A 25,328-nucleotide genomic window follows, 5' to 3' on the forward strand; every position below is an offset into this window, starting at 1 on the left:
GTAAAATGTTACTAAACCCTAAGCCTGAGATGTAAAATGCTGAGTAAGGGCCCAGACTGGCTAATCTGGGCTCCACCCTTTCCCTTGCAGGTGAGAATTGCCTTGCAAGGAAAAGCTTGACTGATTCATTCCGAGCCTCTAAGGGAGGGTCAGGTTCACGGGTTTGTGATCCCACAGATTCTGTTTTCGTTGACTAAACTCTTTTGCCCCTAAATGGCTGAGAAAGTTCACAAGGACCTGTCAGGCCCATTTGTTCAGGTGCACGGCAGGGCCAGGTTGGTTCCATCAAACCCTAAGCTCTATTGAAGCCAGAGAATGGTGTCAGATCAGCCAGAATATTGTCAGGTGATTCTTGACCTGCAAATGTGGTTTCTGTATCAGAGCACATGATCATAGAAAAATGTTCCTCATAACTTAAACCCCCCTTGGTCTTCAAGGTGTGTTTAGGGAATGTCGCCCAGCTGTCCAGTCAGCAGTGGGTGAGATGCCCTGCGGAGGTAAAGAATCACTTACTTTTTATTTGACCAAGGCCTCAAAGAAAAAAGCAGTGGGGGAGGAGCCTCAGGAAGTGGCCTAAGGGATGAGCCAGCTCCTCCTTGACTCGCCAGTCATTAGCACTGACACAAGTTAGGTTCTGTCTGGGTTTCCCCTGAAGTGCTGTTACAATCCTCATTTTGGGTGAATTCTGGAGGGATGTACCCACTTCTCAATTGTCCACTATCTAATTGAGCCAGGCAGAGACAACGGGGGAGGGCTTGGCGGGAGGGAGTCAGGCTATCAGCAGGGCTTGCTTCGAGTCAAGAGACCAAAAACAGGCCAGTGAGGGATCATGGAGAATCGGCAAGGGCTTGAGCAGTCACAGAGCCAGAACCAAAGGGCCGACGGATCCCTGAAGTCAAGGTTGAGCCAAAAATCGAAGCGGATCTAGGAAGGCTTGAGTTCAAGTCCTTCTTAGACATTTATTAGCTCTGTGACCTTGGGCAAGGCCCATCCCAACCAACACATTATTGTCAGTCTCAGGGATTCCGGGATGGGCCCAAAAGTCACAGCAGAGACCAAGATCACCTTCATCAGACGTCAGCATCTGTAAAATGAGAATAACAACAGCCCCTCCCCCCAGGGTTGTATGAAGATCAAAGGAGATCATGCGTGTTGAGGGCTTTGCACACCTCACCGTGCCGTGTAAAGGCAAGCAAGCTCTGATGATGTCGATGAGATCATGCAAACACCTCTGATGACGTCGATGAGATCATGCAAGCACCTCTGATGGCGTCGATGAGATCATGTAAGCTCTGATGACATCGATGAGATCATGCAAGCACCTCTGATGACGTCGACGAGATCATGCAAGCACCTCTGATGATGTCGATGACATCATGCAAGCACCTCTGATGATGTCGATGAGATCAAGGCCAGGGCTGCTGCTCCTTTCTACATCTCGGGCCAGGCCTGGGTCTCCCTAGGTTTGCAGGTAGGAGTAATGGCTTCAATTGAATCGAAGCTGTTGGAAGAGTGAGGCAGCTGTGACTATGTGTGACTGTTGCAGAGGTAGAAAGAGCTGAGAAGGAGCCTGGCCATTAAGGGGACATCCGGCCTGTTCGGGAAACCTTGGGCTCACTCGGACCAGGTTCAGTCCTGGGAACTTGGTAATAATTACACCAGAATCTCCTGGAAACCCCAGAAGGAGGCTCCCATGCAAGCTCTCAGGCTGACAACGATCAGATGAATGGACCCAAGCTGAGTCAGCGCAGCCTGAAGCACCACCAGATTCTGGGCAGGCCACATGGGAGCCCCCTCAGGCTCAAGCTCACAGACTGCCATCCACTACTCAGTGCCTTCCTTTCTCAGCCACCTCCCACGAGGCCCTTTCTCCATCTGCCTCTCCCAAGAGTTTCTGGAAATGACTAAAGTCAATTGCTTCCACAGGCGTGTGGTGTTGTTAGAAACATACTTACATTGTCCAGGAATAAACAAGACTCGTTGGGAATCCAGGAATGTTTTAATTATAATTTACATTTATTCCCCCTGAATAAATGGGTACCTCCCCTGAACAGAGTACAGGAGAAAGTACAAAGGACTCAGGTGGATGCCAGTCCTTTAATAAACCCTCCCCTTGACTGCCTACATCATGCCCTCATCAAATGGCTAATTTAAGCATGTGTACAAGCCTCTGACATTTCACCTGACCAACCTAAGGCCTGGTTTCTGCTAAAGCTGGGGTGGGGGAGGGGGAAAGATACACCTTCCATTCTGTGGAAATGAAACTCCTCCTCCCATTTCTTACAATTTCCCCCCTCTTCTTTTATTCAAATTTTTGTTTCCACATCTGTAATACTCCCTTACTCTCTTTTTTATCTGAATTTTTTCCCCTTAACCATCACCCCTTTAAGTAAATTATGGGAAGGGGTAAAGGTTGATCACCACATTGACAAATCAAAGGGGGCAGTCCCCTTTGTAAATACAGATACAGAGACCCAAAAGCAAACGATAATGCAATTGTTCCTTTAGGATTCAAAAGTCTCTTCCCATAAGGCTGTCTGGCAGGGAACAACATCAGTGAAGTCTTCTGGTCTTTGGTATTTGTTCCAGCCATCTCTACAGCACAGCATCTCAGCATCTTCTTTTTCTTATCTTCTTGCAGGAATCAGCTTTCTTTCCATTCTCCTACAAAAGTTACCTTAGCACAATTTTAAGTTATCATTTCTAATCCTTATAACCCTGATCATTTTTACAAATTCAAAATTGGAAACTTGGCCGATTGTTATGTTTAAGAAATTCACATCAGAACCCAGTTTCTTATACTTTACATTAACCCATTATTAATTTCCTCACCAGGAGGATGAGATTTGACCAAGGAATTAACAACAGGCTCCAGTACATACATAAAAACATTAAATAATTTTTAACAGAGTACGTATAACATCACAAACTTTTAGTCATGCCATGTCTCTTTGATGGCATTTACAAAATAAACCACAAGCCATACTTCTTTTAACATTATTAGTTGTAGCAAAGCTTTAAACAGGCTCGATATTAACCAAATAACAAAATAATATTCTCACAAGCCTTTGACCTAATTGTCTCCATACCATTTCCAAAAATATAAACTACCCTAACTTATACAGGAACACTAGTTCCAGTCCTATAGTAACCTAAGATGTTCCATAATCAATTATTTTAATAGTTTTGTTACTGTACCTACAAAACCTTCTGATTATAGAAATTTGCCATTAAGAGATTAGGGACTTATAGTAAGGGGACGATATTTTCCCCAGTTTCCTGTCAACTCCAGGCAGAAGTTATGTCAGACTGCAAGCTGCATTGAGCCAAGCTTAAAGTCTGCCAGGTTTCAGTTAAGGAAGTCAAGAGAATCCCACCTCAGCACGTGCAGAACAGTTGCCCTCTCAACTTTACCATGAAATAATACCTGCAGTTCACACCTGCCCCCCTCACAGGGCTGCTGGCATCTTGGGTCAGCCTTCCTTAATATACACACCTGGAGTTAGACTCACAAAAACAGTCAGCTAACAGTCCCATTAAGTCTTTGAATAGCAAGTGCCAATAATGAGTTTAAGATATGAGTATAATCTCACATTGCTTAAGGAACATCCTTAAAGTGAGCCTTAAGTAGCTTGCATGCATTTCCTCCCTTGTTCATAAAATCTTCCCATTAAGATCATAAGTTATTGCTCTAACACATTTGCATCAGTTTGCCAGGCTTTTCTTCTAGTTAATTATTAGTTCAGGCTCTATTCCTTATTGAAGTTACTAAATTGATAGTAAATGATTTTCATCCCCAAACGGGAAATGTCTCGGATTTAATTCCAGCAATTAATTATACCATTTGTATTAATACCTGATTGCTCTTATATCACTTTGAAACATTTAAGGACCTTATTCCACATAGATACAATGTAACTTTAAATCCCAGCCTTAGTCTATGGGATGATGATTCAACCTTACATTTGTATCTTTATTTCACAAACTTCTTTTTCACTTTGTCCAAATTATTCCCATTAATATTTAGAAAGAATATTATCCTTCATATGACTATACAAGAGTACCAATTTACCTAATCATTTGACTAAAAACAGCAAGATTTCACATATTTGCATTAATCAAATTTTCCATTTCTCCTCATAAACCCTTCTACATCTGTAGGTATATACCTTTCCTTTCATCACTAACTACTTATTTCTGATTACAGAGACCTGCCGTTAAAAAAGGCAGCATCATATCATCTCCCCCAGAGGGTTGGTTCTTTTACATCAGATGGCAAGTTCCACTAATAAAAACTACCAAGGCCAACATCTCAAAATCTAGTCTTATCCTAAAAACCTATCACTTTCTGCTGACTTTAAAAAGCCAGGTTTGGAGGTCCAATGGCTTCTGACCTCTGCTGTTGTCTTTCTCAGTAAAACTTAAATCCCAGTACAGCTGGCCCTCCCTCTTCCTTCCCTTCTACAGGTAGGAATAGATCAAGCTCTCCTTCTTATCTAGACCAAAGGAGAAGAGGGGAAATGGGGGAAGAGACTGGCTTTTCAACAAAATCCCCACTTTTTAAACTTTAACTCCTTATAGAATTTTCTGTTTCTGCCTTATCTTCTATCCCTGGTCCTATCCAGGGTCTCATAAAATTCAAGAATTTTAAGTCCAAAATCCTTGTTTTAGTTAACAGCCTCACACTCTCTCAACACAACAGCTATGGGGGCTTGGATAACTCCTATTTGTCCCCAAACCTCCTTATCTGCCTTAAACAAAAGAGGTTCCTGACTTTGATCGCACTACTGAAACATCTTTGTTATACATAATATATATGTATATCCCAATTCTTAGCCTAACATTTAGATTATAAGAAAAATTGCTTTTTCATAAATTTCCAAATTATAATAATTAAATTCCTTGTTATTACAAAATTTCTAGATATCACAAAGTTTCCAAATTTTCTATTCACAAAACCTCTTGAACATAAAAATTACGAGATCTCACAAAGTCTTAGTTAACAATATCACAATGCTGTTAAGTGATAGCAAAACAATTTTAACTGAATGATAACAGCTTTTCAACCCCTTCAGCATTTTTCTCTGATAGAAAATTTTAACAACATTTAAACCATACAGATTTAATGCCTTAAACATTTTTATGTATTTAAAACTGGAAACTACCCATTAAATTTGGTGAATACATTTTTAAGTCTCCTTACATGGGAAGTCATTAATCTCATTACTAACACGTAGAGATTAAAAGTATTATTACTTGTTCATAACCAAATATAACAGTTTCAAACTATCACATTTTTATCACACCCTTTTAAAAAGATCAATTCATATACAACAAAATTCAGACCTCACAAGGGTCTCTCAAATTTTACAGCCGAAGAGAACTCTAAAGTACAATTTAGAAATAAGATGACTTCAATTACATTTTCAGATTAGAGAAATTATTGATCCTGTTACTTCTGGTATTTATATATTAATACATTAATATATATATATAAATACATATATTAATGCATTAATACCTTAAATACATTTTATTTATTTATTTAGCACTGTATAGCTCCTCCTAGCCAACTGTTGCCTCTGGCCCAGGCATTAGGAATATTTGCCTGACCATGAATGAACTTAGAGAAAAAAAAATTTATTTCATATCATTCCTTGCTTTTATAAACCATCCAAGATTTGAATTTGTCACCTGCTTTCTCCAAGCCTCGTCTTATGAATTCCAGTCCCTGACTCTAATTCTTCAGAGTTTTTACAAAAAGATTTTAATTAACAAAAGGCCTAAGGAATTTGAAGGATGTAGGCCACTTCCCTTTCAAGCAAAGAGACCTTTGGACTCTTTTAAGTACAACTAGTCCTCTAAAGAAAGTTGAAGAGGGAGTGGTTCTTAAGAGCACATGGGTTTGCTGCTCCCCCACTCATCTTCAACACCAGTTCTCTATACCAAGCTAAAATATCTTTAGTTTCCCCTTCATCCTGCTGACTCAGATAACATGGAGGGGAAAATCCCTTTCAGTTGCTAAAGACAATTGACCATGGTGAGTTGAATAGGAGCACAGGATTATCAAGAGTACAGATCTCATCCCTAGGTGTATTACATTTGGGCCTGGTAGCCCCTTTGATAACGAAGGAGCCTGCCTTTTAGATATGCTAATTTTCAGGGGGCTAATTTAATTTCCTATCCCTAGCTACTAGTATAATTTCATATAAAACCTTGGATTACTAAAGTTTTAGTAATCAGCCTTATTTTCCAATCAGGCTACAAGTTTCTTTTAGCTTCAGCTCCTAATTGACCCACCCACAGTCTTCCAATGTGGAGGGTGGGCGAGGGGGTAGCCAAGAGCACATGGACCCAGAGCCACATGGACTCAGCCACCGGTCTACCCCCACCCAAATCCCTTATCTCCAGCTTCTATCTCTCATTCTTTCCCAATCTTTACTGAAACTTCTTACCCTCTGTATCTCCAATTTCAATCTTTCTTTCCTAATCTTGACCCAAACTACCTCTAACATTTCAAATAAATGAAAAAAATTACACTCACCAGGCTTTTTCTCTAGCTGCTTTTATCCTCAAAACTTAAGAGTTAAATGACTAACAAAAACATTTTCTTAAACACACAGACAAGATATTGCACACAAACAGTTTAGAATTCAAATTCTGTCATAACTTCGAAGAGTTCTCTTCCTTTGTTTTCTTGTACTCCCTCAACCCCACAAACTCAACAGAGCCAATCCTTACAAGGACTCCCTGTTTCTTGTTTGGGATTTCTTAAGAGCTTGCTCGAGGGTGTAGAACAGAATTTCCCTTATCTCAGAGACTTGGAAGGAGGCTCATCTGCCTGCCTTCCTCCCTGAAGATTAAGGTCTGGCCAAACTGTGCTCATCTCTTGCTCCAGAAATCAGGGTACTGAGGCTTAGAGTCTGAGAAGTCATATTCAAGACCCCCCATCAGGGTCTCCCCAAAACTCAAGCCTCCCGGTCTCCCCAACATCTAGCCAGACTCAACTGACCCCACCCTGAGAGAGAAAGAATTTTTACCATCCACCAAACTTCCCAAACCCTTTTCCCTGGGTCAACCCACCAGTGCTTTTCTTCAAAGCACTAGGAGAAATCCATCCTCCAGACCTAGGTCAAATATTTTTAGAGCTCTTTTCCCCTTTCCAAGCAAATCTTATTTCTCAACTTGGAGTGAATCCAGACATGACAAAGCAGGACTCCCCCACCTTGCTCAGGCACCTGACTTGCGCTGTCTATGGCCATTTTCCTTCCCTTTTCCCCTTTTACTCACGTTCCTGGGTTCCCAAGGATTCCAGAAAAATACTCCTGGGAAATTAACGGTCTGAAGAAGGAAATTTTCACCTGCAGATACTAGGGCCCACTGCAAAACAGGGGGGGTGCCACCCATTCTCTGTGTGAAATATCTCTTTCTTCTGATGCTCTATTAATCCTGTGACAAGCCCCCAACTGTCAGAAATGTACTTACATTGTCCAGGAATAAACAAGCCTCATTGGAAAGCCAGGATCGTTTTAATTATAATTTACATTTATTCCCCCTGATTAAATGGGTACCTCCCCTGCACAGAGTACAGGAGAAAGTACAAAGGACTCAGATGGAAGCCAGTGCTTTAATAGACGCTCACCTCAAATCTCCTGCCAGGCTCTTCATTGGCAAGATACAACTGCCTGACTGCCTATATCATGCCCTCCTCAAATGGCTCATTTAAGCATGTGTACAAGCCTCTGACCTTTCACCTGACTGACCTGAGGCCTGGTTTCTGCTAAAGCTGGGGTGGAGGAGGGGGAAAGGTACACCTTCCATTCTGTGGAAACAAAACGCCTCCTCCTATGTCTTACAGTATCATGCCCTGTATTGTCTCCCTCCACCTGTGCAGGAACGTGTAGCAATGCACATAGCACTATCCTCCAGGACACAGCCAGGCCCACCTGGGGACAGGCCTACATTGGAGACTCGCCCAAGCATGAACAGCATGGAGAGTTTCCCTTCCAAGAGGCCTCCAAGTAGCCATTCTAGTGGACCTACTACCCTAAACTTCTTGTACTACCTTGTATGTCATCACTCAAAAGTTCTCTCCCCTGCTCTCCCCTGGGGCGGACCTGGTCTCCCCAGTCTTCTCTATTTATGGCACCACTCTGGGCAGTGCTTCTGGGACCTTCCCCCAAACCTAGAATACCAGCCTAGATTCCCTTCCAGCAAGAGAAGAGGGCCTAGGCTTGCTATGCCCACAGGGCTCCAGCCAAAGGGCGGGTCCAGGTTGCTTCTCCATACCATAGCTCCCTCCCACACTTACCTTTCTTTTCCTTTTGGGTGCCCACCCAGCAGCAGCTCCCCCTCTCATTATGCATCTCCATCTCTAGGTGGCTCATTTTCTTCATCAACATATAGTGATCATTCCTAGATCCACATGTTTTCTTAGAAGCCACTTGGTCCTATGTCTGTATTTACCCCCTCTGGACATTTGTGCAACCTTTTTTTCTCTAAGTTTCTCCAAATTTGCCAAACCCATGCTCAAGTGTGTAGCCATGAACTCGATTCACTGCTAGACTCAAGGCCGTAGAAGTCCTGACCACAAGGGTATTGTCAGGGAGCACCTGGGATTTACAAAAGAGACTTCTGTGACTTCCTGAGCATTCCTGGCCCCAGCGACATTACTGTGGGTGATTTTTAAAACTCTTCACTAACAATCCTTGGCCTACTTGGCAAGTGAACAGCTGAGTGAAGCATTTTTCATGCAAATGAGAAAGTGCCATTCTGCAGCCTCATTTCACAAATGCTTCTCACTTTTAAATACAAAGGCCACCCTGGCACTGAAGCCACAGCCCTCAGGAGGGAGGAGGCATCGGCATGCAGCGAGGCTGACCAGCACAGTATCCTCAGCCTCAGGAATTCCCAGGTTGGCGCAAAAGTGGTGGCAGAGATGGGTATCAGACCTGACCTGTCCTAGGATGTGTGGGGGACCCATTCAAAGTAGAAATTACTACCCGGGAAGGGAGAAAGCAGATCAGAGATCCAAAACTTTCCTAAAATCACTAAAACAGCAGTAATTTCCAGCCCCTTCATCTCACCTCGGAGAGAAGAACAGTTTGGAAGACCCAATAACTACCATCTTCAAGTACTCAAAGGGCCATGACATAGAAGTCATTAGACCTGACTGGAGAGCACAGAATTAGGATCAGTAGGGACAGAGAGTCTGGAAGAATGTCCTAACAACCAGCTGTCACAAAGTGGACAGGGCCACCTCCAGAGGAGGTGGGCTCCCCTCCTCAGAAGTCCTCAAGCAAAGGCTCAGTGACCCCTTGTTAGGATAGTTGCAGTGAGGAGGGTCCTTTTCCAGGTTGAGATTGGTCTAGATAGCCCCTAAAGTCCATTCTAACTCTGGAATTTGGTGGTTCTATGATTCAGCCTTTTCATTCCTAACCAGGAAATTGAAACACTGAAGAGAACCCTGTTCTTGAGGCTCCAATAGCCAAAAACAAGTAAGTGACCAATCAATCAACCAATAAGCATTTATTAAGCACCTGTGATATGCTGGGTGTTGTGATATAACCATGCAGCATAGTACAAAGAATAGCTATCCCCAAGAATCAAGAAACTTGGGCTCAGGGACCTGGGTTCAAGCCCCTGCACCATCACTTACCAGCTGTGTAAACCTTCAACAAGTCCTATGTGTCCCTGGGCCTCGGTGCCTTCGTTTGTGAAATGAGGGAATTGAATCATATGCCCTCTGTGGTCTCTTCCAATGAGAGCACTCTAGGAGCCTGAGAGTGACTAAGAGCAGAGCACAAGACCTCTTTGTGTCTCAATGAGACCATGCTTTTGGCCACTTTGAAAGTGCTGAATTCATCACGTGACCAGCAAGATGGTGAAGTGCCTGAAACCCTCAGAAGAAGAAGTTAGGTGCCATACACGGACAATAACCAAAACCAAATCCACAAGCTGAGAAGGCAGAAACACTGTTAGAAACACACTTATATCGTCTAGGAATAAACAAGACTCGCTGGGAAGCCAGGAACGTTTTAATTATAATTTACATTTATTCTCCCTGAATAAATGGGTACCCTGAGCAGAGTACGGGAGAAAGTACAAAGCCAAATAGAAGCCAGTCCTTTAATAGACCCTCACCTTAAATCTCCTGCCAGGCTCTTCATTGGCCAGATACAACTACCTGACTGCCTACATCATGCCCTCCTCAAATGGCTCATTTAAGCATGTGTACAAGCCTCTGACCTTTCACCTGACCGACCTGAGGCCTGGTTTCTGCTAAAGCTGGGGTGGAGGAGGGGGAAAGGTACACCTTCAATTCTGTGGAAACAAAACTCCTCCACCGCGCCCCCCCACCCCCGTTTCTTACACTAACAGAGCCAAAAGGCAAGGAAGAAGCATAAGCAAAAGAAGAGAAAAAAGCTCTTAAACGAAAGACCCTGTTACCAGAGCAGTTCATAAGGACAGAAGGAAAAGTGAGTAAAAACTTAAACATTAAAACACTGTGAAAAATATTATTATACTTTGAAGAAAAATAAACCAAAACTTCTCAATTATCAGAAATAATTCTGTGTTTTCCCCAGAGCTTAAAAAGTTGGAAAACAGGAAGAAATGCCAAAGGATAAGTTAAATTTTGAAAGAAGAAATTAGTAATAAAATTAGATCAGAAATTGGAGCTTCAATGGAAGATTTACAAAACAAACAGAGGGTTGCAGAACCTAGAATATACAATGGACATGCTCTCCAAAGAAATAGAGGCTCTGAAAAAGAGAACAGCATTTTGAGACACAAAATTACCAAAGTGAGAAAAGACAGGCAGAAGAAAAGCAAAAGGCAATGACTGTAGAAGAATACGTGAATTTGTGGGGGTTGTGGATTTAACTCTGCAAGGGACTTTAGAGCCATTGTGTCTAACCACTTCGTTTTACAGAAAGGAAAGGAGGCATATAGGGATGAAGTGACTTGCCCAAGGTCACATAGCTAGTAACAGAGACAGGAATTGAACCCAGATCATCTGCCAGCATTTCATTCCCTACATTGTACTGCCTCACTATCTCTATACATGCCAAAGCAATTTGAAGAGACCATGCAAAGAGGTTCCCTAAGAAGGAAAACAAAATACCTGAATGCCATACTAATGGAGAAATAATATGAGAAAATGGCCTCAATGCTTTGTCTACAGCTGTCAAAGCAATGACCTATCAAATCCACAGATTGTTCTCAGGGGAAAAAAACTCACATTTGAAAGCCGACAGAGTGTAGTAATTATATTTTACTATTTCAATAACAGACAATTTTTGCAAAGAACATGTAGAAAGACCTTCAAATGTGAATGAATTCCAATCAGAATAACCCACGGTTATTTTGCAATTGCAAAAATTTAATGAAGATCATCAAAGATGATATTCTAAAAAGCAAAGGAGCTCATGCTACAAACCAAAATAAATACCCTGAGAAGCTGGGCCTAGTCATCAATGAACAAAAACAAACCTTTAACCAGAGAGAGGCCTTTGAGACTTTGGGCCATTTCACAGGCCTTTCCTAATCTCCCTAGCAGTTCATGTCTCCCCTCAAAACAAAACAATCCTCTTGTATTGATTTTGAATTTACTCTGAAGACACTTATTTTGTATATATGAATATATATCAGAGGACCTGTGTTTAAACCCTGGCTCTCACACTTATTGTCTGGGTGTCCTCAGCAGATCGCTTACCTTCCTTGGATTCACTGTCCACATCTAGAAAATGAGAATCCTTCCAGGTGGCTCCTGAACAGAGGTTAACCGGGGTCCCTGAACTTAAAACAAATGTTGTTAACTGTATTTCGATCTAATTGGTGTCCTTTGCAATCCTATATATTTACATTCTTAAAATTATTCCGAGGAGGTTCCTTAGGCTCCCCCAGACTGCCAGAGGATTCTGTGACACACACAAAGAAGAGTAGAACTTGAGTTTTGGATCTGTGATCCCATGGCATGATGAGATCAGGAATAAAGAAGAGTTATCATTGAGTGGGAGAGCACCTCTGTACACCAGTATTTCTCACACTGAGTCCAAGAATGCCAGAGGGATGGACGGCACACTTGTTACATTTCCAGGGATGGGAAGCTGTGGCTCCCCTGAAGGACTCTGGTCCCATAGGACTGCCACTTTTGTATAGACTTTTCAGGAAATAAGTCCTCAGCCCTGACTGATGGTCCATCCATCCAGTGCCCCACTGACCAAGAAGATGTCATTATCCCCACAAACAAGACATTTCTAGCCTCATTCACAAAAATAGGCTACTCATTTGGCCACTGCTCTAGCTCAGGCCCTGGTCACCTCTTGCCTGGATGATTACAAGAGCTATTTGGTCATTGTCTTTGTAGGCCCAGAGTCTGACCCAGCACCTGGCGCATAATAGGGGCTTGGTTAATGCTTGTGGGACTGAATGAAGCTGATTACTTATGTTAGAGGCTGGCGTAGAAATATAAGAAACAATGACAGCCATAATAACCAACACATGGTTAGCTTTTCTGGAGAGCCTTGCCCTTCTGTGGGTGAGATACACTGATGTTGTCCCAAGCTCCAAAAGGCTTCCCGGCCCCGGGGGCTGAGCTGGCTCTGACATCAGTGGAGTGGAGTCATTCCCCAGGCTCGGAGATCCATCTTGTGATATCATTCTCTGCACATCTGGTCACCTGGATCTTGATGTTCTGAGGCCAGGGGAACATCTTCATCACAAGGAAGGAGCTGCTGTCTCTTTCTCCAGGATTGGAAAGTTGTTCTTTTACATGCCTGTCAGTCTCCAAGGGAGAAGACTAAGAGAGAACATCTGTGCTGAGAAGGCAGCCCCCATAACTGGATCCAGCTTGGAGTCACCAGCCAATTATCTCAATCTATCCAACTCAGCAAAGAGTTATTAAGTGCCTACTGTGTGCAGGCTACTACAAAGATAGCTGCTAGGAAACAAAGATGAATGAATGAAGGAATGAGTATTTTTCAGGTTTTTATTAGGTAACGAGGACTGGGGATACAAAGAGAAAAAAATGACAGTCCCTGCTGTCAAGAATCATGATCAAATTGGAAGAGAAAGAAGGTAAAAGTAAGTTCAGTTGAAGGACAGAGAAGGGTGCCTCAGCAGGGCAAATGGCAAGGCCCAGGATGCTCCCTTTGGGGAGCATCAGCAAGTCGGACGGCAGTGCCTGGGCATAGCAGCAGGGCAGATGCTGGGGCCCAGGGGACCCTTGGAGGGCAGGGCAGATGTTAAGGTCTACTGGTCCTCCATCACACCAGAAGGGCTCCTCAAAGCCAGACGAGGGGCCACATCTCAATTTATGAACATTGTCTGGGTATCCGGGGGATCAGGGTGAGGGCAAGACAAATGACATGGCTTTTGACAGTTCTTTCTGCCCTCTGGCCCTGATGGGTCTTGGGCAACTGAGAGACTCAGGCTACAGACCATATCATATGCCAATTGATTGAAGCGTCTGGGGGTTATTAGCCTCAGAAAGAGAAAGCTTAGGGGGCACATAATGTCAGTTTTCGATATCTGAAGGATTGTGACACAGAAAAGGGATGAGGTTGGTTCTGCTCCACTTTGGAGCCAACACAATGTGCCAGAGAAAGGAAGATTTAGGTTTGGGGTATCTCCTAACCATTAGATCCATGTGGATTGGGTGGACCTATGAGGAGGATTCAGGCAAAGGCGGGGCAGCAGCTGATGGTGCTCCTTAGACCCAGAACTCATCCCAGGGAATTCTGGCACTTGGGAAGCCCCCAAATGGGATGGAATATGGACTCCGGAGCCAGGCTCTATTGGGTGCCTTCTAGGAGGGGGCAGAACTCTGAGGCTAGCCAAGGGGTTTCCCATCTGGCCGAGACTCCCATTTTAGAGTAATTCAAGTTTGAGAGGCAAAGCTGTTCTTCCTCCTGCGGCCTTCACACCTTCCCTTGAGAGATTTCTGAACTCTGCCTTCTTCTCATCCCTCTGACAAGGCTTTGTGTTGGACACCATTCTAGGGGCCTCCTCAGAAAACATACCAGAGCAGAAAGAGGGAGCCCCCTCTAAGGGGTTCTTGCATGGTGCCTGACACAGGTAGGTGCACAAGTGTTTGTTGAATTATTGACTTACTGAATTAATTGGAAGTCAAAAGACCTGGGTTCAAATTCTGACTCACCCAGTAGCCTTGGCAAGGTATTGAATCTGGGTGAGCCTTAGTTTCTTTATCTATAAGGAGAGATTAGGATACCTCTACCATCCAAGAATTGTTGTGAGGCTCAACGGGGTGCAAAAGTATTCTGCAAAGCTGTAAAGCACTCTGTAATGGCAGCCATCATTAGTAGTCGTAGTATCATCATTAGTAATGCCCAGGTGCTCTACACTTCATTGTTCCCGGCTTCTCATCAGAGGTAATGAGCTGATAACTCCAAGGTTGTTGTTCTCATCCATTTCCCCAATTCAGATGTCAACAGAGAAAGATCATACCAGCTTTGACATCCATGATCTCCTCAATGAGGGTGCTCCTTTCAGCAAAGCCAGTGGTGCCCGTTGCTATTCTCATCCTGGCCACTCTCAGCCATACCTCCCCATAAATCCTCCACAAGCAGACAGCTCTTCAGACATGGCCCTCTTCCTGTAGGTCTCTTTACATTGTGTCAATGCAGGCGGTCCTCCATCGTCTATGGGCCTCACCACATGGCCAACCGACCTGCTTTTGTGGTGACTGTCTCTATACTACTTCTTCTGTGGGCTTCTTCTGAGGTCCAGCCCACCCACTCCACCACTTCCTCTCAGTGCACTCTTATCTTTAACTTGAAGAGCCTCTTATATGCCAGAAATGGAAGTTTGGTGTCCTCAGAGTCTATTACTTTCCCCAAACTTATGTAAAATTAGTCTATAGAAGACTTGGTCCAGAGGCAGTCTGGCTTTAGTGGACAGAAAACTGACCTCAAAGCCAGGAATAGTCCAAGGGGTTCAAGGTTCACCTTGACATGTGCTGCCTGTGTGTCCCTAGGCCAGTCACAGCCTTTCAGGGTTCTGGACCACTATCCATGATGGCAAATTGAGGAACAATTGGTGAGCTGCATTGGCAGAGGGAGTTTCTTCATCAGGAATTTCCCAATACCAGTAAAATCATGGGTCCAGCGGGGGGTGGTGGGGTGGGGAGGAAGTTGAAGTCTCTTCAGTAGTATATAAGCCCCATAACGGCAGACATCGATTTTTAGATTTTTGTTTTGTTTTTGTACCCCCAGCATTATTCTTGCATGCACATGGGAGCTCAGGAAGGTTTATGAAAAGCATAGGTTTTTTTAGCAGGAATGGGGAATTCAAGGCTCCTGGGAGACCAGTGTGGAATAGGGGAAGCCCCATGGAGAGGATGGAGGCCCCCAGGGGTGCCGATGGGCACCACAATCATTGCAAGGGAAGGGTGCCGCTGCCCAAATGGAATATAAGGATGAACAGTTAGAGCCTTGTCTGGGTCACTGAACTACCTGGAGTGACCTGCCTCAGCGGAATTTGCTGCCCCTCAGAGTGGCTTTGTCCCCTCTCTGCTTCCTGGCAAACCAGCATCACGTACACTGACATCATATCCATTTATTTGCAGTCTGGACTTTGTCATGTGTTTTGTCTCTACCTAAAGATAATTTGTTTATTGTCGTATTCAAAACCAGGCAATGTACGGAGGTCAAAAGAAAACTTGAGACCAATTCCCTCAGCATGTATCATGCTCCCTCAGATGAATAAAACGAATGAACTTGTTTTTTTCATAAAGTGGCCTGCCATGTAGGAAAGGCAGTGTGGCAGAGTGAATGGCGAGCTAGCCATCAAGCCCCCAAACCTTGGCTTCACACCCTGCTTCTCACACGTGTGGCTGTGGAACAAGGCTCTACAAATCACTTCTTGAGACAGCTCTCCGAGGCTCTCAATTGCAGAGAAGGTGCTGATCTGTGATGGTGGAGGAAGTTTTCCCACCTGAGAGTTCCCGATAGCAGTGAGATCCCAGGTCCAGCCCTCATCCACATGAGTGTCCATTCAGTTCGTTGTCTTTAGAATGTACTCACAAGAAATGATTAATCCACTGTCTTATATGAACGCGTTGGTCTGAGAGGCAGCATGGAGGAGTATTCGGTACCCTGGGTTTGGGTCCCCCCTCTGGAGCTTACCAGCTGGGGGACTTGAGGTGATTCCTCTCACCTACAGAGAGGGCCTGAACCTGTAATTCCATTGACATAGACACAGACAGGGAGTCTTCACCTGCCTGACCCTGTTGCCTCCTTTAAACAAAAGACTGATTATGCCTTCAGTAGTACAGATATTATTATTTCCAGATGAAGATGCTGAGCTGGGAGAATTGTTATTCACCCAAAGGCACTTAGCTAGTTTGGCATCGGAGGCAGGACTCTGAGCCCACCTCACACTAGGCCGCTCATCTTTCTATCAGAGTTTGCATAAATATGTCAGTCTCCTCCTCCTTAACTGGGGAGGAAGAGGAATACGGAGTCAGCATATTAGTCATCCCCAAAGCCGCTGAGGTATCTTAATAGTGCCCTTTAAATCATATAAAGTGAATGAGATTGATGTTTTATTAGCCAATCTGGAAACCATCGGAAAGCACATGTGGGCGCTTTGAGATGAGGGCCAACAGCCCTGAGCCGCCTCAACTCCATGCTGGAGGTGACCTCTTCGCCTTCTCACTGGTAACACCAAGTGTCCTTCAGATACTGGTACCATCCGTGGCCACTTGGGAAGACACATGCGCTTCCCATCAGGCAGGCCCTGGAGTGGCCTCAATCCTCAGGGCTGAATTTCAAAGGACCCCACTGTTCTCTCCTGTGTAAGATATGCCTTTCTAGTACTTGCTTAAAGAACAACTGGGCTCCAGCTGAGACCCTTAATTTAGTCCATCCATGCAGTAACCCTTCCTAACGCCTATCTGAAGACAGGGGTGCGATGTGGTCAGGCAGAGAAACCACACCATGATAGATGAGCCCATATCAAGACCTCCAAACCAGGAGGGTGGGCAGTGGGAGAGGGGGCTGATGAATTCATTATTGCTCAGTGTCCTTTAGCCTTTGACCTTTGTCCTTCTGACATGGTCCCCCCCCACCCCCGCTCCTGAGGAACCTCTGCTATCACCCGTGTCCAGGGGATCCCAGCTATCCCTGGGTTCCTAAGATCCAAATAGCTCACCTCTTGTTCAGATCAGCAATCCTGACAGAGCAGTTGGAGCACATAATGTACATACACTTCCCAAAAGTTCAGTTTGGACCCATATTAAAATGGTAGGTGTGTCCATTTTTAGACACTCAAAGTTGTCATTGCTTCTGAAATTACCTTACGTCTACTCATCTGTCTGCCCACTGTAAAACCAAACTGCCTGTGGATAAGGACTTGCCCCTCGTGTCTTCACATTCCCAGCACCCAACACCTAGCAGGCAATTACTGGATATTTGTGGAATTGAATTGCACCATCAGATTTAACATACCCGTTATTTTGTTAAACTTACAAAATGGCAACCTCAGAACAACTTCCTTCGTTGTATACAGGCAGAATCATAAATCCCATTTTGAACAAATGGAGTTCAGGTTGTGGTTATTTTTTTCACATTTATTTCATATGCAACAAGAGTGGTCACAAGACATGAATTGCCCAAAATCCCTCAGCTTAATTTGAAAACATGCCTGGAGCTCCTTAGCTCCAGTAACATACCATGAGAAATATTCTTGTTGGCTTTCACACACATTGGCTCAGGAGTCATAGAGCCTCAGTTCAAATCTCATGGAGCACCTGTGCGGATCTGGGATCCTGTGGTTGATGGCCTGAGTGGCCTGGGGCAAGCCACCTCATCTGTGAACATCAGTTTTCTCCACTATAGAATGAGGGGTTGGACTCCAAGGCCTCTGCCACACCTCTCTTCTAGCTCTAGACCTTGAGTGAATGCTTTATATCAGCTTACATTTTTATTGGGCCCAGAATCTTGCCTTGATGAGTCAAGGTTTTTTTAGCTAATTTCACCTGAGGACTTCTCTGGTTTACTACTAGTGACTTTCTTGTCATTTGGTGGATCGGAGTGCCTTTGATGCACCATCAAGGGCTCCCAGGGATGTCTCCTAATTTTTACCAGTTTCTTGCTTTGCCAGTTTTATATATTTCCTCTTCCTGAATGTGGAGAAAGCACATGCAGTATACTGAATTAGCTGCATAAGACATATGAATATTAAACACTTAGGTCTGACAAGAACCTATTGAAATTCCATTAATATTTATAACAGGTCTATGGGACTCTGGGAATTCTTCAGTATAAAATATTTCAGTTTCATGTTTGTGAGAAAGCAGCATGCCTGCACTGAAAATAAAGTTTGGCCTTCCCAAAAACAGACGTCTTGGACAGAGACCCCTGGGGGCTTCCAAGGTCTAGCAGAACTCTGTGCGTCCTTGATGAGGAGGTACCCGCTGGCTCTCTTTTCCATGCCTTCCTCAGCAGTAGCTAAAGAATCATAAGGAACATGAACCTTTCCGCTTGAGAACTTCTCCCAGAATTCCCAACTTCCAATGGTTTTCATTCTAATGTCAAAAATCCCAGGGTAGGCATTTCATTGATTCTGTTGAAAGGGGAAAGAATTTTTAAAAAGAATCCGGGCAAACTTATAGGTTCTCTTCCATGACAAAGAGCAAAGATATTTCGATGGCATCACAAATGTGGAAACTTCAACGTCTGATTAATCTCTTGCTTTCAAATGCATCATTTTACAATGTCCAGAAGGAGAGGCCCTCCATACTCCCCATGGGCTAGAACAGATCTCCAAGTTTGGCCAGTCAGAGTGAAATCTTACTCTAGGCCTTTCATAAAATTCTTTTGACTGGCTACAAATCAAAACCAAAATCCAGATATGTAATCGCAGCCCAAAGCAATGTCCAGATCACCAAACCAGATGCTTTCTCCAGAGGGAAACCCTGCCCACTTCAGGAAATGTCTCCAGCCATAAATCCCACTTCACACACACAGTTTTATATTGGGCGTAATGCTGAGTTGGCCAAAATAACTACATAAAATGAGGTGGCTAGAATAAGTCAGGTGGGGGATCCTTTGAGGTAGGGAGAGCCTACAGAGCCCACCTGAGCCAGGCATGGTAGGACCCCTATGTGACAGAAGCCCTTGAGAAACACTCTAGCAAAATCCTAAAAATGAAACACAAACCAAGGGGGAGCCTTCTACTCTTTGGTACTTGGCTGGGTGAGACCCGTTATACAGCCACTGGGGCCTGCTCCTTTTATTCTAACTAACTATAATGGGGCTGGAACTCTCCCCATGTCCCCAGGATAAATGGATGTTTTCATAAAATGTGGGAGGTCGTCACTATGGAAAAAAGCATTCACTAAAAATGAGACTGGGGTGTATTCAGCCTTGCTGGAGACCAGTTCTTTTCACTGAACACAAAATCCCCAGGATTAAGCAAAGGGGGAAAATGGTTAATGCATTTCTCCTTCCCCGCAATATGGTGGAAAGAAGGACAGCCTTGCCCCCAGCGAGGAGAATGGAAAAGTCTAATAGTCACATTGCTTGGCTTTTTTAAATCATGTGTAGATTAACTTAATAAAAATAAGATGAAAGGAAGAAATCGAGGAAGGATCATCACATGATTTTACTTCTGAAGCAACAAGTAGGTGTGATGTCATGGCCTCCCCTTTCTTATGGATATTATTAATGTATGACTAATAATATTATTAACAACTCCCTGCCCTCAAAAAATAAATGCAAGAAAACTGATAAAAATGTAAGTTGAATGTTGAATGAAATCAAATGTCTGCCATGTTAGAAACCAGTGTGACAGAATCAAAAGTTAACAACCTTGGATCTGGAGTTGGAGGCCTTGAATGCTGATCCCAGCTTTGCCACTTATTAGCTCTGTAGCCTGGACAAGCCACTTCCTTCCCTTGGCCTCACTGTCCCTCCGCTGTAAAATGAAGGGGTTGGACCAAACAAGCTCTGAGGTCTCTTCAAGGGGCCTCTAAATGAGGAGATCCTCTTCACCTTTTCGGGTCAGCCGCCTTGGAGACTAGCCTGTGGACCCCATTTCACAAGAATGCTTTTCAATGCATGAAACAAAATACACAAGATTACAAAGCAGATCAACAATGTTGAAATTCTGGTATCAATTTTTTATATTTCTAATTTTTTATCAATTTATTTTAATTCATGGTCTAAAACAAGCATTTCCATAATATAGTATAATTTTGAAAAGATGATGATTGTACATGAAATTGCAGATCTATTACGTACGACTTACTATTCCTTTTAAATATATGACATAATATAAATATATAATAAAGTTATATAATTTTTTATATTTTTAAAGATTCTAGCTGCCTTCCTCCACCAAGCTGGAAGTATAATGGCTACTCCCAGGCCTGATCCCCCTCCTGATCAGCATGGGAGCCTCGGCCTGCTGTATTTGGGAGCCTCCTTAGACAGCCTGGTGGCCCCCCACTCCCAAGGGCTCACCACATTGATGTCTCAATTAGTGTGGGCACTCAGGCAGCTCAGAACCTCCAAGTCATGAGATCCCCCTTGCTCCATCTCTGCCCAGGAGCAGGAATTATACCCCATAACCTGCTGAAAATATTTGTAAAAGAACATACACAGACGCCAGCTTAAGAACACCTGTTCCCAAGTCATGATGTTACGACACTTCACCTTGGCCCAATGGTTCATGGGATCCTAAAACTTTTGTATCCAACTCAGAGGCTAAAAAAATTCATTGTAGGGGATGAGATTTACAGAATAGATGACTCCAGGGTACCCTCTCCCTGTACGTGATCAATAGTTATACATAATCATAAATGGCTACATTTCCATGAAAGGCAAAGTTTTTCTTCTGATTACAGTTTTTAAACCCATTTTTCTCTTTCATTCCTCTCAGCTCTTCCCCTGCTTTACCAATATTTTAAAGGATGCACATTTTAGATTCTGTATCGAGGACTCTTCCACAAAATCCTGCCTGCTCTTTCCAAAGCAGACATATGCTTTAGGAAAATCATCTTGGCAATTGTGTGGAAAATGCATTGGAATGGGAAGGGGCTAGTAGCAAGGAGACCACTCAGGAACCTGTCACAGTAGTAAGGGCAAGAGGTGATTATGGCCCAAACCTGGGTCTTGGCTGTGAGTGAAAAGGGGATCAGATGTGAGAGAAGTCATGACGGCAGGATGAACAAGAGTCACAGCGATCCAATGGATTGGATAGAGGCAGTGAGAGAGAATGAGGAGCTGGAGGTGACTCCACGGTTGTGAACCTGCAGAACATTGTTTGCCTTAACAGATATAGCAAAGTCTGTAACAGAAGAAAGAGTTGAAGGGGTGGATGTAGAAGGAGGAGTGTAGCTTTGTTTTGGGCCCATGGAGTTTGAAATGCTCATGGGGTGTCCAGTTCTGTGGATCCAGTAGCAGGTGTTGGGCCTTCCAGGAGACTGGGACTGGATGTACAATTTAAGAAGCCACTTGCAGAGTTGGTCACTGAGATAGAGAACAGAAAGAAAATAGAAGATGGAACCAGAAAGGAACCTTGGGGGACACCCAGAGTTAGTGAGCACATCTTACATCCAGATCTGGGAAAAGAGACTGAGAAGGGCTGGTCACCCATGTTGGCAAAGATCCAGGAAAGACAAGTGTCATGAAAACCTATGGAGGAGAGAGTCTCCAGGAGGGAAAAGGCGGTCAACGATGCCATGTTCTGCCGAAAGGTTGCCAAGGATGAACTCTCTGCCCTGCCTCTTTTCCCGTACCTGGCTTGAAACCCCAACCCCTCCCAGGACCCAAACCCGTGTCTCGTGCTCCGCTTTTCACCGGTGACCCCACGACCCCTGTAGACAATGGAATGTTGCTATCCCAGCCAATTGGATTACACTTGAATGTTAACATTCACCTTCTTAGTTTCCTGCAGAAGGCTGAGCATGATCCTTCGGGAGCAATTTTTCCATTGTTTATGTCAGATTATTTCCTCCTTTTGGTTAAATTTACTTGTGTTTATTGTGTGTTAAGGGCCTGCGGCAAAGCACCTCTGCCCAGCCCTGACAGCACTGGGTGGGATGGGGCCTTTGATTTTTTGTTTTCATTCAAGGGTGGATCTGAGTCTGTGAGCGCATTCTGCCTGTGGTTTTGCAAATGTGTTTATCTTTGGAGATGAGATTTCTATTAGGGGGAATAGAGCATGTATGGGGTTGTTTATAGAACATATTGTATGTGTGCATCTTAAAACATGACAAATCCAGGCATACACATGGACATCTGTTTTAAAACATCCTTCTGCTCGGAATTTGAAAGCACAAAAGCCTAGACCCATGCACATCAGCTGCTGGCGGTGTTTACCCCCATAGGCACTGAGTACACAAGTCAATACGCTATGCTCATAGCCAGAGGCCAAAGCAAAACCAAAAAAATCCTTTTCGTAGGAGTACTGCTTTTTTTAGCAAGTAAATCATGTGGCCTGATGACCAGCCTAATTGTGGACAGAGACCCTCAGGCTCATCCCAGAGCCCACAGCTAGAGCAGCACATGGCTTCCCCTTCTTTGGATTGGCAGAGCTCAGGGATGGAGGGAATCAAGCTTCCAGAGCCCCTTGATGAATCCCTAATGGCTCAGCACATTGGGGCTGCCCCCATTCTTTATAGGAAACTCCCAGGAACCTACCCTACATGCAGCCTGCAATCAGAATACTGAGAGGTTAAGTGACTGTCCCAGGGTTACACAGTCAGGAGGGATGAAAAGCAGGCCTCGAGCTCAGGTCTTCCTGGCTTCAAGGCCCACTCTCTGTCCACTAGACCACACTGACTCTCAGAAACAGAAGGGTGGGCTGCTCAACCAGAAGCAGACTGGTGAGTGTTCCCTGCTTCCTAGGCAGGGTTTCTTTCCCAGTGCTTAGATTCCCTCCTGGTAAAATGGACAAGGAGTAGAATTCAGACTCACTGGCATGCCCAGTCTCCCAGAAAAGATTAATTAATCTTCTTTTCTTTTTTAAAGATATATGATATTTATTTACTTTAAATGATATTTTATTTTTCCCCAATTACATGTAAAAAAATTTAATATTCTTTTTAAAAAAATTTTGAGATCCTAATTTTGTTTCTCTTTCTTGCCACTCCTCCCTCCTTGAGATGTTAATCAATCTAATATAGAATATATGTGTACAATCATGTAAAACATATTTCCATATTAGTCATTTTGTGGAAGAAAACAGGAAAGAGAAAGAAAGAAAGAAAGAAAGAAAGAAAGAAAGAAAGAAAGAAAGAAAGAAAGAAAGAGGAAGGGAGGGAAGGAAGGAAGGAAGGAAGGAAGGAAGGAAGGAAGGAAGGAAGGAAGGAAGGAAGGAAGGAAGGAAGGAAGGAAGGAAGGAAGGAAGAGAAAGAAAAAAAGATGATATGCTTTGGTCTACATTAGACTACATCAGCTCTTTCTCTGGGGGGTGGATAGCATTTTTTTGTTTTGAGTCCTTAGGGATTTGTCTTAGATCATCGTAGTGCTGGGAATAGCAAAGTCAATCACAATAGTTCCCCTGGTTCTGCTCACTTCACTTTTCATCAGTTCATATAAGTCTTTCCAGGTTTTTTCTGAAATCATCCTGCTTGTCATTTCTTATATTACAATAGTCTACCATTATAATCATATACCACGATTTGTTCAGCCATCTCCTTAATTTCCAATTCTTTGCCATCACTAAAAGAGCTGCTGTAAATATTTCTGTACAAATAGGCCATTTCCCCCTGTTTAAAATCTCTTTGAGATACAGCCCTAGAAGTGGTATTGCTGGATCAAAGGGTATGCACAGTTTTAAAGTCCTTTGGATATGTCCAAATTGACCTCCAGAATGGTTGGACCAGTTTTTTAGTGTTCCAATTATACTACATTTCCTCCAACAGTTGTCATTTTCACTTTTTGTCATATTAGCCAATCTGATAGATGTGAGGTGGTACCTCAGAGTTGTTTTAATTTGCATTTCTCTAATCAATAGTGATTTAGAGCATTTTTTTTCATATGACTATAGATAGCTTTGATTTTTTCATCTGAAAACTGCCTGTTCATATCCTTTGACCATTTATCGATTGAAGAATGACTTGTATTCTTATAAATTTGACTCAATTTTCTATATATTTGAGAAATGAGACCTTTATCAGAGATATGTGTAAAAAATTTCTCAGCTTTCTGCTTTCCTTCTAATCTTAGTTGCATTTGGTTTTTTTGTGTATGCACAAACTTTTTAATTTAAACAAAATTACCTATTTTACAACTCAAACTGCTCTCTAGCTCTTGTTTGGTTCTAAATTCTTCCCTTGTTCATAGATCTGACAGATAAACTATTCCATGTTCCCCTAATTTGCATGCAGTATCATCCTTTATGTCTAAATCATGTACCTATTTGACCTTATCTTGGTATACAGTGTTAGATTTTGGTTGGTATCTAGTTTCTGCCATACAGTTTTCTAGTTTTCCCAGCAGTTTCCATCAAATAGTGAGTTCTTCTCCCCAAAGCTTGGGACTTTGAATTTACCAAACACTAGATTCCTCTGGTCATTTACTGTTGTGTATTGTGTACCTAATCTATTCCACTGATCCAACACTCCTATTTCTTAGCCAGAGCCAGATTATTTTGATGATTACTGCTTTGTGACACAGCTTGAGATCTGGTGTGACTAGGCCACCTTCCTTTATATTTTTTTCATTGATTCCTCTGATATTCTTGACGCTTTTTTCTTCCAGATGAACTTGTTCTTATTTTTTCTAACTCTACAAAATATTTTTGGTAGTTTGGTATGGTGCTGAATAAGTAGATTAATTTAGATAGAATTGTCATTTTTATTATATTGGTTTGGCCTACCCATGAGCAATTAATATTTTCCCAATTGTTTAGATCTGAGTTTATTTGTGTGAAAAGTACTTGGTAATTTTGTTCATATACTTCCAGGATTTTTCTCGGAAGGTAGACGCCCAAGGACTTTACCTTGTCTGGAGTTAGTATAAATGTAATTTCTCTTTCTGTCTCTTCCTGCTGGATTTTGGTGGTAGAATATAAAGATGCTCATGATGGATGTGGGTTTATTTTATATCCTGCAACTTTGCTAAAGTTGCTAATTATTTCAAGTAGTTTTTTAGTTGATTCTCCAAGTATACCATCATATCATCTGCAAAGAGTAATAGTTTTGTCTCCTCATTGCCTATTCTAATTCCTTCATTTTTTTCCTATCATTGCTGTAGCTAGCATTTCTAGTACAGTATTGAATAATATTGGAGATAATGGGCATCCTTGCTTCACTCTTCCATCCACTGGAAAGGCTTCTAGCTTATTCCCATTAC

The 25,328-nt window shown here is 43.1% G+C and overlaps 1 protein-coding gene across 2 annotated transcripts in view; it reads left to right on the forward strand.

Annotated features, from left to right (window-relative positions):
• Positions 1-25,328, forward strand: part of RNLS (renalase, FAD dependent amine oxidase) — a gene marked incomplete at its 3' end in the record, with an annotated part of 227,271 nt that overhangs the window by 192,756 nt on the left and 9,187 nt on the right.

Source organism: Trichosurus vulpecula, chromosome 8 (genome assembly GCF_011100635.1).
Source record: "Trichosurus vulpecula isolate mTriVul1 chromosome 8, mTriVul1.pri, whole genome shotgun sequence".
NCBI lineage: Eukaryota > Metazoa > Chordata > Mammalia > Diprotodontia > Phalangeridae > Trichosurus > Trichosurus vulpecula.